Source organism: Capra hircus, unplaced genomic scaffold (genome assembly GCF_001704415.2).
Source record: "Capra hircus breed San Clemente unplaced genomic scaffold, ASM170441v1, whole genome shotgun sequence".
Lineage (NCBI taxonomy): Eukaryota > Metazoa > Chordata > Mammalia > Artiodactyla > Bovidae > Capra > Capra hircus.
Window position 1 is genome coordinate 1 of NW_017212670.1, and position 16,352 is coordinate 16,352.

General features: G+C 42.2%; 1 pseudogene across 1 annotated transcript; it reads right to left on the reverse strand.

Moving 5' to 3' along the window:
• Positions 1-617: 617 nt before the first annotated feature.
• On the reverse strand, positions 618-9,446 carry LOC108635248 (annotated as a pseudogene). The gene is made up of 7 exons (XR_001917775.1): positions 9,315-9,446; positions 8,627-8,824; positions 7,049-7,167; positions 4,196-4,291; positions 3,405-3,467; positions 1,798-1,954; positions 618-941 (listed from the first exon to the last, which is right to left on the reverse strand). The product of XR_001917775.1 is annotated as a carbonic anhydrase 1-like (transcript).
• Positions 9,447-16,352: the final 6,906 nt, after the last annotated feature.

Genomic DNA, 16,352 nt, shown 5'->3' on the forward strand with positions numbered 1-16,352 from the left:
AAGTACACCTGTGAGCGCGCTCCAGTCACTAGCGCACTGTATCCGAATCTGCCAGCCGCCGTCTGGCCGGGTGCGGCAGATCTCGCCGCAACCAATGCAACCCTACCACGCAGGATCACCGTCCGCACGCCCAACCAGCAAGCCGACCACCCGCGAGATAGTCCCATAGTGCAGAGCTACGCGTCTCACCCACAATTCCATGCATCCGGGGTCCCCGCCGACTCTGACGATTCACGCAAAACGACCTAACAGATATGCCATGTTCGGCCCATTATTTGACACCATAATAAAAATCCAATTCGTCATTTTAGCTGCATATTTGTCTTCAAGCGTAAGCAAATGAATTCTTAACATTTCATCTCAAGCTGCTCTTAGGTCATTATATTGAGTAATAGACCTGATATCGCATCAGAATAATGTTGCAATGAAAGCATTTAAGATTCTTGAATGTAAATGGAGTAGAACCTAATGCCATTTAAACGTATAGTACGTAATAGACGAGAAGAAAGGGATAAAATTATTTTTCGTCCAATTAAACTAATAAAATGGGAAGGGATAAAGTCATGAAGAAATCAAGTATGCCTTAATTGCAATGATAAGAAAGTCAATGCAACAGATTGAATTTAAGCACAAGTTTAGTGAACTTACAGATTACTGTTTGAGTTCAACATAAAGAAGAAAAAGATTTTGCGTTCTGCAGAGTAAATTCGCAAGCAGGCTGTCTTGCTAGTATTGAAATAAACATATTTCTTAAAGCTGTTTTGTTGGATTATGTCAGAAGCAGAGCTGTGCTTCTTGAGGGAAGGTGAGCTTCCTCTAGGGCCGTCAGAATGAAGCTTTCACTGTCCTGCCCTTCAGAGGCTGGGTGGTCGGTAGTTCTGCTTGATGCAGACTTCTTGATCGCCTTCAGCATTTGCTAGCAGACTGCGGAACTGCGCCAGCTTGGGGGAAGGATACATGTTTAGAGAAGCAATAGCTCTTGATGTCACACAGAACACTTTTTTTTTTCTAATATGATTGATGCACTGTTATGTAGAAAATCAGGTTGAAGACTGCAATGGTTTCACTGATGGAAAGGGAGGAAGCCAACAGTTCTTGCACATGTCTTTGCACCAAGCATTTGGCTTCAGTTATCAATGACTGACTGGTTAGCATTCCAGCTTTCTCACACTTGAGTAAGAGACTTCCTTGTTTGGCACTCAGTTTCCATATGGTACTCTTTCACTGGTGTTTTGGTGAAGGCTAAATGGGCTCAACAGAGATAAGGTTCTTAGTGGGTTTTGGCATGTAGTATATGCTAAAGAAGTCTTAGCTCTTATACCGAACAGGTCACACTGCAGCGTTTCTTGTGAGACTTGACTGACAAAATGTATGTAAGGACACCTGATGAAAAGAGCTGCTCAATCAATGGCAGTTTTTATTATAATTATAAATGATAATTAATGAGATATTTTACTGAATATTGAAGAGCTTAGCTTTAAAAAAGAATGAAAAACCTATGTCAACGATCAAGGTATGCCACTCAAGAGTCACAGTTCCCCAAAGAGGGTGGATTTTCCTTATTAAGGTGAAAAGAAGAGCCGGGAATTCTGAATCTCTTCATAAAGAAAAAAAGTGCTTATAAATACATTCTACGTTTTGGCTATTAATAGACCTGATGTCACTAATAAATCTTTTTCAGTTGAAAAGGGGACTCTCCAAAATCGAATGGCAATAATAAATTTCCCTCAGTATGAATTGAACTGATATCCTGCCTTGCACTTCCGAACCCCGCCGCATGCCCCTCTGATACGCTACCTGTTCCGCGCTCACACTGATGGTCTCTTTAAAGATGATCCAGGTGACACTCTCATGAAGAGGAGGGTGAGTCAGTGAACCAAAGTAGGCCCAGTAATCCGTGCATGAAGGCAGGAGGACAGAGGGGTTCGAAATTTGTGAATGGAGCTTTCTTGTTCTGAAAGAAAACGATAAGCGATGTATCATGCCCTGATGTAAAATATTTACATCATTGCATATATGACATACATATTATTTGGTAGATAGGTCTTAGCAAAGAATTTAATCAATTTTTCTACTGTATAGTATTTCATGACTGGTATGTTTGTGGGTGCTAGCTGCCCATTAATGCAGGAGACACAGGTTTGATCCTGGGTGGGGAAGATCCCCTGGAGAAGGACATGGCAACCCACTCCAGTATTCTTGCCCGAAGAATCCCATGGATGGAGGAGCCTGGTCAGCTGCAATCCATGGGGTCACAAAGAATAGGACCACTTAGTGACTAAACAGCGACAACAGCATGTTTGTAAATATAAACAGTGCAAGTGACAGGATGACTGAAAATACGCTACACTAGGATTGTGACTGGTCTATCTTCTTCCTTCCTCATTTGGCTAAGCATAAGCAAAGGCTTTCTTATTTCTTTACTGATTGGTCATTCATGGTTATTGGTGCTGACCTCTTGAGCAGTTAGAAATCCACACATAAGCTTATGGTCGTCGCTCATAATCGTGGGTGTGCATCAGCAGGTTCATCTGTGGTGCTAGAGCAAGCATTTATCAAAAGGATAATCCACAGGTTACTGGACCTGTGCCGTTCAAACCCATGTTGCTCTAGGGTCAACTGTACGAGCTTTTCTCTCTTAAAACTTCTAATCCATCTTTGGTTATGACCCATTTCCTGATTTATAATCATTTGTTGTATTTATATTCCCCCCTCCCACCATCAACCTTGCCAAAAATGTCCTTTTTTGGTTGTTTTTCCCCAAAGAATTAGTTTTTCACTTTATTAATAACATTTGACCTGCATTTATTCATTTTCTTTCTTATTTCATTAATGTTTTACTTCATCTTAATCATTTCCTTCTACCTTTCTTTTCATGTATCATTTTTTACATTCTTGAATTGAGTGCTTATTTATCTTTAAACTTTCTCACTTTATAAAAGTTTAAATTTTTTTTGTCCACAACATGAACTAGATTTATTTTATATAAAGGTATGATAGTTCCATAAAGTGTGAATGACAATGGCAAATCTCTGATATATGATTTAAGTCTTTATTATCAAAACGGTGAAGCTAAGAGTAAATATATCAGAACAGTCCATCTTTTTCTAAGCTGACAGTGGGCACCATAGTTAACGATGCATGAAACAGCTATGAAAATCATGCTTCTACAGGCTTCATCTTGCTGAAACTAGATCAGCTGGTAACTATGAAAAACGAAACCAAAGATAAATCACTGCGTCAGAGAGCTCAGAAAGAGGACCGTGTAAGCACTACCTTGATTTTCAGATTGATGGGTTTGCTGAGGACTTCCTACTCCTCATATCAAATATGCAATTAAATGATTTCTGAAGTTCTGTAGATTCCTGTTCTCTGATTTAAACTAACTTAATGAGTCTATTTACCTTAGTTTTAACTGCTTTTAGGGCATCAAGTACTTTCTGAAGGTTTGGGTTGGCGTGACCCACCTGGAGATTAAAAAAAATAAAGTGTGAAATAACAATTGTTAGCAAGTAAAATCCTATTTAGTTAATTTTTTAAAAATTAAACACAATAACTGAAGAAAAGATATACAAGTCAAAATACAGGCATTTAGCACAACTAAAATACAAAAGCAAGCCTCTTTGGTCTGTTCTAGTAAAATTCTAATCAGTCAAATGAATGGTATGTTACAAGTGTTCAGTAAAGATTAACTAGAATTACTATAATTCCAAAAGTTAGTCACCCAAATATACTCCATTTAAGAGTAACTTCCCTATAGGACTTTTCAGGGACTCTCCTACAGGAGATTTGAATCTTCCATATTAAATATCAAGTGAACTTTCTTTATGGGACAAAAGTCCTCTTCATATGTTTTTCCTGATGAAACATTAAATTGATAAACTCCTGACTCTGTGATGTAGAAAGTTTAGACGAAAAGTGAAAGATGAGCTGAAAAATAAAACAATTAGCCCACCATCAACACCTTCCCATTTCATCTCTGCCTGAAATGTCTTTCTCTCTTCACGAGGGGAAAGTCAAGCAAAGCAAACATATACGGGAGACCAGCTTGTTCACCTGCGCTTTCACTAGTAGAAGGAGACATTTCAAAAGCAGAGAGACGCCAACACCCCGTCTGCTGTATTTCACCCTAGCTTGTGGTCTGATTGGTAAGGGAATATTCGTAGCAGAGCTCCGAGGCTCTCTACGGACTCACCTTCATCAAAACGCCGACAATCACCAAACCATCAGCCTGTGAGGCGGCATCAGCAAAGCTGGGGTACTTGGCAGAATTCCAGTGAACTAAATGAAGCTAAAACGCACAACGGTGATGGAGCAGTTATTCATACCACGGTGAAGGGAAAAGCAAGTTAGACCTTAACATGTGGATCTATACAGCTTTATCTTGGCTTGGATAGATAAAACTTGTGCGAACCCTTTATGCCAGGGCATGGGAAGGGCTATGTTTGCACTCTTAAGAAGGGTTTTCTTAAGAAAATAGAGTTGAAGAGAGTGGGCACGTTGCAAATCCTGGAACCAGTAAGTAGAACTTCTTTTTCCCACAATATCATAACTATTCAATATTACTTCTTAAAACAAAACAAAACAGAAAAAAACAGACACCTCTCTGTTTGGTGAGAGAAGATGAAGTATTTCTGGCTAACTAGTTTGGAGACAAAAACTGCAATAATTTTCTAACTTGAGGTACCCGGTAACTTTGTGAGAAGGGCTCCTGAGATGTGTGGAGTCTTGGCCAAGGGCAGGTTCTCCTGAGCGGATCCAGACACCTTTCAAACCAACAGCCCCTGCCTAAGTTCTCTGTGAAACTCTAGACCTGTATATCCAAGTCCGTGTACACGTCTTCCTGATTCTTTCCTGAAATCTCCACAGGGATGCCTGACATGCATCTCAAACTTAACACGGCCAAAGTAGCACTCTTGACTTTCTCTTTTCCAGACGTGTTTCATCTTCCCACTTTAGCAAAAGGCATCACCTTTCCCTCTAACTGCTCAACCGAACACTGCAGCCCTTATTCCTTTCTCACTTTTCTCCACTTACTGGCATCCATCCTTCCGCACAGCGCATAGATGTTAGCCTTGCACTTAGTCCAGAGCTCTGAGGCTTGGCATAACTGCTGATTTTCCTCTGGGATGGCAAGTCAAAATGGCAGGATTTTGACTCGAATTATGGCTGAAATCAAATGCTACTCCTGAAAAACTCTTTTTCTGACCCGCCTAATGTCAAGTGATCCCGGGTCGCTAGGATGGCTAAACCAAAGCCGTCCGCTCCCCGCCACCCATAGGTCTCCTCTCTGTCTCCGCTTTCTCCCCACCACTCCCCTGGTCTCCCTCCCACCCTCCCTCCTACCCTTTCTCATAAGCCGAACTTAGTGACTGAGAGCCTGTCACCTCCAACCTGGATTAACTCCACTTTTCTCAAATGAGATAAGACGTTCATTAATTCAGATTTCTTCAGATCAGTTCAGTTCAGTTCAGTCACTCAGTCGTGTCCGACTGTTTGCGACCACATGAACCGCAGCACACCAGGCCTCCCTGTTCATCACCAACTGCCGGATTTCTTAGATACAGCCAAATATCCTCCCCCAGACGTAATACTATTACTAATTTAGACTTTAGGCCATTTGATTTCAGTCCACTTTCAATTTTATGAAAAATAAATAGGAAAAAACAAAACATTTAATAGATGCTGCACCATTGAAAGTTCCTAGCCTGGCTTTCTAGTGTAACATAAAGTTAGTTTTATTTCTATACTATTCCCAAGTCTTCTATCAAAATGAATACTACACATACTCTGCACCTAACAATCGCTCTTACAAAAATCTGTCGTACACAATTGCTTTCACCAGTGTAAGATATTTGTATAAATGTAGTTATTACCCATTGTTTTTTGTAAAGAAAAAAAAACACAACAGAATGAAATGGAAAAGGCATTGCAATTGTTCCTATGTAGGACTTAGTTAATAAATTCTAACATATGCATACATGGAAATACCGTGCAGACTTTAGGAATTCCTGCTGACTTGGAACAATGACCATGATCATTGGTAAATGAAAAAAAAAAAAAAGCATGTTGCAAACTGTGTATTACAGATTTGTTCTAAAAGAGTAAAACAAAAAACCCAACCCGTCTGCATTGGTACAAACTTATGGAACAGTCATGCATACAAAGAACAAACGGTTTTCGTTTCCAGTCTCCATAGCCCTGTTGAGAGTTTGATGCACATTTTCTTAATTTTATCGTGTATACGCAGGCAGAATGTCTTGAACTGAATCACAGACTTCCATGTGGAGGCAAGTCAAGAGGCCAGAGGGTAGTGGCCTGCTGCCAGGGAGCCCCAAACCCTCGTCTAGAGGAGGCTACTCGTTGTGATGACTCCTGAGGTTAAACTGGCCCTCTTAGTAGAACCTTAATGGAGTGTCTGGGCCTGGCTATACCTCTGCTGCGGGAGTGCACCCTTGAACCTTTAAATGAGAAGAGAATGATGGTGTGTTCCCCCTGGGGCTCAGAGCTTTAAAAGGAGAGCAGCAACTCCCCTTGAGGTTAGCCTGATGTCAGGCAGCAGTTTCCGAGACATTCTGAAATGAAAGCACATTCGAGCTCAGGAGTTTGACTGCAAATTCAGCTGCCTCCCTCACGTGAAAAATTGTCCTCCATTGCCAAACACAATGTGTCACTGTTTAAGTTTAATGGAGCCTAGGAATTCTTTACAGACCGCAAAATGCTCATTCCTTTGGAGCTGTTGAAATTGTGTCTTAAGTGATAAGGGGCGCTTCCCTGGTGGTTTAGACAGGTAAAGAATCTGCCTGCAATGCACGGGACCCTGGTTTGATCCCTGAGTGGGGAAGATCCCTTAGAGAAGGGATAGGCTGCCCACTCCAGTAGTCTTGCCTGGAGAATCCCATGGACAGAGGAGCCTGGCGGGCTACAGTCCCCGGGGTCACAAAGCGCTGGACATGACTGAGCGACTAACACACACCCCCGTGTTATGAGGGGGCTACTTCTGGGAGGACTCTCGGCGTAGCTGCTCTCACTCGTTCAGCTGCATTACCTCTGCAGAAAATGGGGCTCCATCCACTAAGTGCTCAGAGCCACAGTCATCGGTGCTGCCCCAGTGAAAATGGAACTGACGCAGCCTGTAGCTCTCAGGTAGAGGGCCGCCTTTCAGCACTAGGAGAAAAAGGAAAGTGCTGTTAGTGTTACAGTCGTGAGCTCCAGCTTGTCTTTGCATTGAACACAAATTAGCATTAAATTGGGTCGAGTAGTAATGAAAATAAACCGTAGTCCAAAGTTCCCATCCTGTTGGTCTTTCCCCATGCCCACAATCATGGGCTCAGATGTGTGCCGCACCTTAAGATTGTGCGTGCCTTATGCGGTTCCCAGCACATGGGCTATGATTTTATCTTTTCCTGTTTTCAGGAAAACATATTGGAAGATGAGTGAATTATCGGACGAGAGGTCTGTCCTTGAACTTGCTTTAGTTTATAAGTTCATTCATTCTTTCAACAGACAGTAATGGACAGCATGCATTAAGATATCTAGCAATTTATTTTTAGTAACAAATCACTCTGCACGTATCTTGTAAGTGATCAAGATACAAGAGGGTATTCTGACAGCTTTGCTGAGAATTCCTAGCCAGGGACGAAAAAAGTTCCAGCAGGAGGGTAGGGTCAGTTTTAAAATTCTCAGACTGAAGGATGATTTTGCTTTAGAGAACCTATCCAACCATGTGATTAAAACACACACACAGTACCAGACCTAATCCAATATTAACAAAGGACATAGCCCCAAGATGTCTGAAATTTAGGCTCTGAACCTTGTAGGAAAGTGCTATGACTAATTTTGCCTTTTGACAGTAGAGCTGATTTATGAAACTGCTATTTAGAAAATTATTCAGTAAACTGTTTTGAGAATTTTCCTGTGAACGAGAAAGTGTGCTAGATTCTGGGAGATGAAGATAATTCAGTTACTATGATCTAATAGGGAAAGGGGAAGCTAGACAAGAATACTTATGCACAGAATGATTCCATGCAAGATACACCCAAGACCAGTATTTTTTTTTTTAACTAGTACCCAAGCCCTTCACAAGCTGGTGATGGACAGGGAGGCCTGGCATGCTGCGATTCATGGGGTTGCAAAGAGTTGGACACGACTGAGTGACTGAACTCAACTGAACTGAAGCACTTCATTGGTATGGAGCCATTTTCCTGGCCACAAAAAATAAATCTACTCTTCGTATGTATTTCTTCCCTAATGAGCTCCTCCAACCGTATCTCAATTAGAAAATATTTGCCTTTTCAGTTTTTATATTCATGATGGTTCACAGAATTTTGTGAAAAAGTACTGTTTATTCAGAGGGTTGTAAAGTTAGCATAAAGACATTGGAAGCCAGAAGAGATGAAATAGAGTCATTGAGAAGGAGAAGGGCTGAAAGAAGAGCGAGGTGGGAGTCCCCAGAATCATCCTTAACACTTGGAAATATTTTAAAACTCCAAGACACCTCAGTAGATGGCATCAATGCTACACATGTGCGCAAAACACTGAACATGGGTGTCCATGTTCTGAAAGCCCTACTGTTTAAATTTCCCAGCAAGTCAAAGACAGAAATCAGGAGGGTCGTTTGGCTCACCTGATCTATTATCACTGTCCTCAAAGTTTACATGGAAGGAATGTCCCACGTTGACGATTTCTTTGGCTGTGGCTGGATTGTAGGAGATACTGAGAGGTTTCAGAGAGGGATCACGCTTGGTTTCACTGGTTTTAATGTCGATAGGAGACTGGTTATTTCCATTTGCAATGGGATGCAGCTTGCACCAGTGTTCAGGACCTACCAGGAAAACGTGATTAAACCAAAACTGATCTAATGCTTGACTCCAGGTTTTAGGAATATAATTTTCCTAGATTAGGATTTATTCAGGTATCTGAAATGGTATTCTGGTTAGCTTAATGGAAATCCAAGGTTTGAGAATGCCCCTTTCCTATGCTACACTGTAAAGCAGAGTCTTTGTCAACAGAGTTAATATACTCATAGTCTATGGGATCAGACTATACATATTTTGCTGTTAGCAATAGACCTCTCTGTACATAGGGAGGGAGAGAGGGCTGAGAGGGAGAGAGGAGAAAAGAGGCAGAATACATTCTGTAGACAAGCATGGCCCAAAGGACAACTGTTGAGAATGCATGCAAAGCTGGTATAAGTCAAAGGCACTTCAAACCATTAACCTATGACTTTACCGTTATTTTCAGTGCTCAATATCTCCTTCCCTGGAAAAGGGAACAAGCCGTTATTCGAGCTCCATGAGCAGAAGAATGCTCACCGTTTTCACCATCATATCCCCAGTCAGGACTTGCCATGGTCTTCTACTTAGTTTTCTTCTTCTGATCACAAAGGGAAGACCTGGAATAACTGACTGTCACTGAGCGTGCAATAGACGACTGAATCCACAGTTCGCGGGGTTTTTATAGAGACGTCTCTGCCCCTGTGCATGAGTGTTACTCACTCAGCCCGCTATTTCATCATCTTTATCTATCAGGAAGTATATGCATGCTAAAAAAAGGTATTGTTTAAAAAGCTCACAAAGGTAAGGGCAGTTCCAGTTGGTTTATTCTCTTATATTGTTGCAGAGAAATTTCAAAACCTTGGCTTCTGCAAAACCAAGCCCTGTTATTCTCATGTTAGTAGAAGATATGGCTGAGTTATCACATATGATGCTTTGAATATCTAGTTACAAAGGACTGTGCATTTGAGACTCCCAGCTTTTACCCTTGCTGGACACTTAAGCAATACTGCTGCTGCTAAGTTGCTTCAGTCGTGTCCGACTCTGTGTGACCCCACAGATGGCAGCCCACCAGGCTCTCCCGTCCCTGGAATTCTCCAGGCAAGAACACTAGCGTGGGTTGCCATTTCCTTTTCCAGTGCATGAAAGTGAAAGTGAAGTTGCTCAGTCGTGTCCGACTCTCAGTGACCCCATGGACTGCAGCCCACCAGCCTCCTCCATCCATGGGATTTTCCGAGCAAGAGTACTGGAGTGGGTTGCCATTGCCTCCTCCCTTAAGCAATACTAGGAACAGTAATTCAGTCAGGAAAATAATTTGCATATTTACAGGCAGATCAGACCAATGTCGTGATGTTAATTTAAAATCAGATAAGAGAATCACTAATCATTTGGAATACATTGGGTTTGCAGTTGGTAGTATATTGTAAGATCTTAGGGAATAACACAAACTTTTTGGCAACTCAATATTTATTCATGACAGTCCATTTCAAAGACATACAAGATGAGAGTACAGGTCCTCGTTTTTAAGCAGTATTGGAATTCACAAATGGAGATTTGTCTTCTGTGTGAGCACGGTCGTGTCTGACTCTTTGCAAGCCCCTGGACTGTAGCCCCCTCCCGCCCTTCTCTGCTGCCTCACCCGCTGCCAGCTTTGATTTGTGTGTGCTCATTCATGCACTCAACAAATCACTGTATGTGCGCTCCCGGTATGTCTGACTCTTTGCCACCCTGTGGACTGTAGCCCACCAGGCTCCTCCGTCCATGGAATTCTTCCGGGTGAGGATACTGGAGTGCGTTGCCATTTCCAACTCCAGGGGATCTTCCTGGCCCAGGGGCTGAACCTGTGTCTCTTGCATCTTCTACACTGGCAGGTGAATTCTGTACCACTGCTGCTGCTGCTGCTGCTGCTGCTGCTGCTAAGTCACTTCAGTCGTGTCCGACTCTGTGCGAGCCATAGACGGCAGCCCCCCAGGCTCCTCTGTTCCTGGGATTCTCCACGCAAGACACTGGAGTGGGCTGCCAGTGCCTTCTCCAATGCATGCATGCTAAGTCGCTTCAGTCGTGTACGAATCTGTGCGACCCCATGGACAGCAGCCCACCAGGCTCTTCTGTCCACGGGATTCCGCAGGCAAGAACACTGGAGTGGTTGCCATTTCCTCCTCCCTAGACCCACCACAAATGGAGAACATTTTATTAAGACTGAAATTAAATACAGCCCAATATTTATTTTACACCTGAAATATTGAAATAGAAGCCTTTCTTTCATATAGTTCTGTATAATCTGTAGGGGAAAAAAACAAAAAAACAAGCATGCCTGGTAATGCAGGAGATTAAGGGTCATGAGGGTTTGATCCCCAGGTTGAGAAGATCCCCTGGAGGAGGAAACGGCTAGCCACTCCAGTCTTCTTGCCTGGAAAAATTCCACGGACAGAGGAACCTCGTGGACTACAGTCCACGGGGTCCCAAAGAGTGAGGCACGACTGAGTGCTCACACGTGTGTACGATTTATAGGACACTTTCATACTATTTTACCATCAACACCACACATACAAATCCTATACAATGAGTTATCATTTTGCAGCTGAGAGAAGTTGAGGATTCACCACAACCAGGGAGTAGCCAAGACTCCAGCCTCCACGTCTAGTTGCTTTCTTTGCCTCCATCTCTGCCAAAGGCTGCGCTGGCTGAGCCAGGAGGCGGCTGATCCCGTTTCCCTTCTCCGCCCATGATCCTCTTAAGTCCAGCTGAAGCCTGGACTGAGGTGAGACTTGCCAGCTGGTGAGTGATGAGAAGATTCACAGGACTTGTCAAGGAGGCAAAGAAGAGTGATTAACATGTGCCAGATTTTGGCTAGGTCTGCATTTCCAAGGCTCTAAATGTGCTCAGAGGAAACGCAACCTGATAAAATAAGCATTCATAGTAACGCTTTCCATGCCCTGGGAGTCATACCTCCTTCCATATTCGCGTATTGTCAGAGCTCCCTGGGTTTTCTAGGAAGTGGGTCTGTCGCAGCTCTTAGCCAGGCTTATCAGAGACACGTTTTCAGCCCCTTTCGGGTGATGACAGCCCACCGGCTCAGACGTAGAATGGGAAGACCCCTGAGTTTCCATTCCTCGCGTTAGTAAGTGGAAAGAGTTATTACATAAAGGGAACTTTTAAAGATACTATTTATTGAGGGTCCAAGATAACTCAAATTGCTATGCTAAAAGTTTATATGCAGCAAATCATTTTATTCTCACAATAACCCAGTCAGGCATTAAAATTGTATGCCACATAAGGAGAAACTGAAGACAACTCCTCAGGTTATAAATGCTTTTAAGTGGATGCGTACATGGTGTCAGGCTAGGGTTTAAACCTAGATCTGTTTGTTTCCAATGCTTGTCTTCTTTCTTGACTTTCCACTGTCAACGAATACCCACTAATCTCTGCTTGATTCTGTTTGCAGGAGGGTTGACTTGGTGGATCCAGACTGGTTTGTCTCAAGATGACCAATAGTCAGTGTTGACCCTTGAGTTACTTTATTTTAGATTTAGAGTCTCAGGTTGCCCAGAAGCTCATAGAAGGATAGAAATAGGCTACCCTTTGTCAGTTATTGCTCTTATTTCTTTATTTAGTTGCCAATTTGCGTCTAGTTAAGTTGCCTGACACTGATACTTTGTTAAAAGTAACTTTAACTACTGTGTTAATCAACCTATTTGAGAAATGATAATTCATCACAGGAAGGTTTAACATTCATATAGGAATGGTAATTTTATTTAAAGTTGAGGCCACAAAATTTGGCTTGAATCCTAACCATTATGACCCTTTATTCGATTATGTAGCTAGGGCGTGTTTGTTACCACCACAAGCAGAAAGCTATACAGAGGAAGGATGTACAATTTAATGGGCATCTATGGTTCACATCCTGACATGCCTCTCATTCACTTTCATCAGTTTTTCTGCTTACATACTTCACCTTTCAGCTTATATCTGTACTAAATCCAAATGGCTCCCTTTGTGTTCCTTCCACTTTCGCCTGTAGCATCCTCACAGGACATTTTCTAAGCCTATAATCTTTGGACTGCTTTTGCATATTGAAGAGTTCAGTCTGCACTGAACTCTGCTTTCTAATTTAAACAGTTTATTCCTTAAAAATCAGTCAACGATGCAAGCACATACTGCAGAAGGGTTCCCAGGCCTGTTAGAACATTCCACAGAAATCCATAGGTCCTGGAACTGGACAGGAGCATGTAACCCGATCAGACAACATATATATTTTTAAAAAGTAATGGAAAAGTGCAGAAATAAATTTTGATAGTTCAGTTCATTTCAGTCGCTCAGTCGTGTCCGGCTCTACAACCCCATGAATCGCAGTTCGCCAGGCCTCCCTGTCCATCACCAACTCCCAGAGTTCACTCAAACTCACGTCCATCGAGTCCGTGATACCAACCAGACATCTCATTCTCTATCGTCCCCTTCTCCTCCTGCCCCCAATGCCTCCCAGCTTCAAAGTCTTTTCCAATGAGTCAACCCTTTGCATGAGGTGGCAAAGTACTGGAGTTTCAGCTTTAGCATCATTCCTTCCAAAGAAATCCCAGGGCTGATCTCCTTTAGAATGGACTGGTTGGATCCCCTTGCAGTCCAAGGGACTCTCAAGAGTCTTCTCCAACACCACAGTTCAAAAGCATCAATTCTTCGGTGCTCAGCCTTCTTCACAGTCCAACTCTCACATCCATACATGACCACAGGAAAAACCATAGCCTTGACTACATGGATCTTAGTTGGCAAAGTAATGTCTCTGCTTTTGAATATGCTATCTAGGTTGGTCATAACTTTTCTTCAAAGGAGTAAGTGTCTTATAATTTCATGGCTGCAGTCACCATCTGCAGTGATTTTGGAGCTCCCCAAAATAAAGTCTGAAACTGATTCTACTGTTTCCCCGTCTATTTCCCATGAAGTGATGGGACCAGATGTCATGATCTTCGTTTTCTGAATGTTGAGCTTTAAGCCAACTTTTTCACTCTCCTCTTTCACTTTCATCAAGAGGCTTTTTAGTTCCTCTTCACTTTCTGCCATAAGGGTGGTGTCATCTGCATATCTGAGGTTATTGATATTTCTCCCAACAATCTTGATTCCAGCTTGTGTTTCTTCCAGCCCAGCATTTCTCATGATGTTCTCTGCATATAAGTTAAATAAGCAGGGGTGACAATATACAGCCTTGACGTACTCCTTTTCCTATTTGGAACCAGTCTGTTGTTTGATGTCCAGTTCTAACTGTTGCTTCCTGACCTGCATACAGATTTCTCAAGAGGCAGGTCAGATTGTCTGGTATTCCCATCTCTTTCAGGATTTTCCCACAGTTTCTTGTGATCCACACAGTCAAAAGCTTGGGCATAGTCAATCAAGCAGAAATAGATTTTTTTTCCTGGAACTCTCTTGCTTTTTCCGTGATCCAGTGGATGTTGGCAATTTGATCTCTTGATCCTCTGCCTTTTCTAAAAACCAGCTTGAACATCAGGGAGTTCATGGTTCACGTATGGCTGAAGCCTGGCTTGGAGAATTTTGAGCATTACTTTACTAGCATATGAGATGAGTGCAATTGTGTGGTAGGTTGAGCATTCTTTGGCATTACCTTTCTTTGGGATTGGAATGAAAACTGAGTTTTCCAGTCCTGAGTTTCCACTGCTGAGTTTTCCAAATTTGCTGGCATATTGAGTGCAGCACTTTCACAGCATCATCATTCAGGATTTGAAATAGCTCAACTGGAATGCCATCACCTCCACTAGCTTTGTTCGTAGTGATGCTTTCTAAGGCCCACTTGACTTCACATTCCAAGTTGTCTGGCTCTAGGTGAATGATCACACCATCATGATTATCTGGGCCATGAAGATCTTTTTTTGTACAGTTCTTCCGTGTATTCTTGCCACCTCTTCTTAATATCTTCTGCTTCTGTTAGTTCCATACCGTTTCTGTCCTTTATCGAGCCCCTCTTTGCATGAAATGTTCCCTTGGTATCTCTAAGTATCTTGAAGAGATCTCTAGTCTTTTGCATTCTGTTCTTTTCCTCTATTTCTTTGCATTGATTGCTGAAGAAGGCTTTCTTATCTCTTCTTGCTATTCTTTGGAACTCTGCATTCAGATGCTTATATCTTTCTTTTTCTCCTTTGCTTTTCTCTTCTCTTCTTTTCACAGCTATTTGTAAGGCCTCCCCAGAGAGCCATTTTGCTTTTTTGCATTTCTTTTCCATGGGATGGTCTTGATCCCTGTCTCCTGTACAATGTCATGAATCTCATTCCATAGTTCATCAGGCACTCTATGCTATCAGATCTAGGCCCTTAAATCTATTTCTCACTTCCACTGTATAATCAGAAGGGATTTGATTTAGGTCATACCTGAATGGTCTGGTGGTTTTCCCTACTTTCTTCAATTTCAGTCTGAATTTGGCCATAAGGAGTTCATGATCTGAGCCACAGTCAGCTCCTAGTCTTGTTTTGTCAAACTGTATAGAGCTTCTCCATCTTTGGCTGCCAAGGAATAGAATCAATCTGATTTCAGTGTTGACCATCTGGTGATGTCTATGTGTAGAGTCTTCTCTCGTGTTGTTGGAAGAGAGTGTTTGCTATGACTAGTGCATTTTCTTGGCAAAAACTCTATTAGTCTTTGCCTGCTTCATTCCGCATTCCAAGGCCAAATTTGCCTGTTACTCCAAGTGTTCTTGAATTCCTACTTTTGCATTCCAGTCCCCTATAATGGAAAGGATATCTTTTTGGGGTGTTAGTTCTAAAAGGTCTTGTAGGTCTCTAAAGAACCGTTCAACTACAGCTTCTTCAGCATTACTGGTTGGGGCATGGACTTGGATTACCATGATATTGAATGGTTTGCCTTGGAGATGAACAGAGATCATTCTGTCGTTTTTGAGATTGCATCCACGTACTGCATTTCGGACTCTTTTGTTGACCGTGATGGCTACTCCATTTCTTCTGAGGGATTCCTGCCGCAGAGTAGTAGATATAATGGTCATGTGGGTTAAATTCACCCATTCCAGTCCATTTTAGTTCGCTGATTCCTAGAATGTCGATGTTCACTCTTGCCATCTCCTGTTTGACCACTTCCTATTTGCCTTGATTCATGGACCTGACATTCCAGGTTCCTATGCAATATTGCTCTTTAAAGCATTGGACCTTGCTTCCATCACCAGTCACATCCCCAACTGGATACTGTTTTTGCTTTGGCTCCATCCCTTCATTCTTTCTGGAGTTATTTCTCCACTGATCTCCAGTAGCATATTGGGCACCTACTGACCTGGGGAGCTCCTCTTTCAGTAGCCTATCATTTTGCCTTTTGATACAGTTCATGGGGTTCTCAAGGCAGGAATACTGAAGTGTTTTGCCATTCCCTTCTCCAGTGGACCACATTCTGTCAGACCTCTCCACCGTGACCCTATTAACATTTAGAAGTATCAAGCTATATGTCAAGAAAATGGAGAAAATAATAAAATATTGTAGTATTTTAAATTAAAAATGTTTAAATGTTGAAAGAATGATGTGAAGAAGTTTAATTTTAACAATTACATTGGCTTAATTTTCAAATTTGATGAAG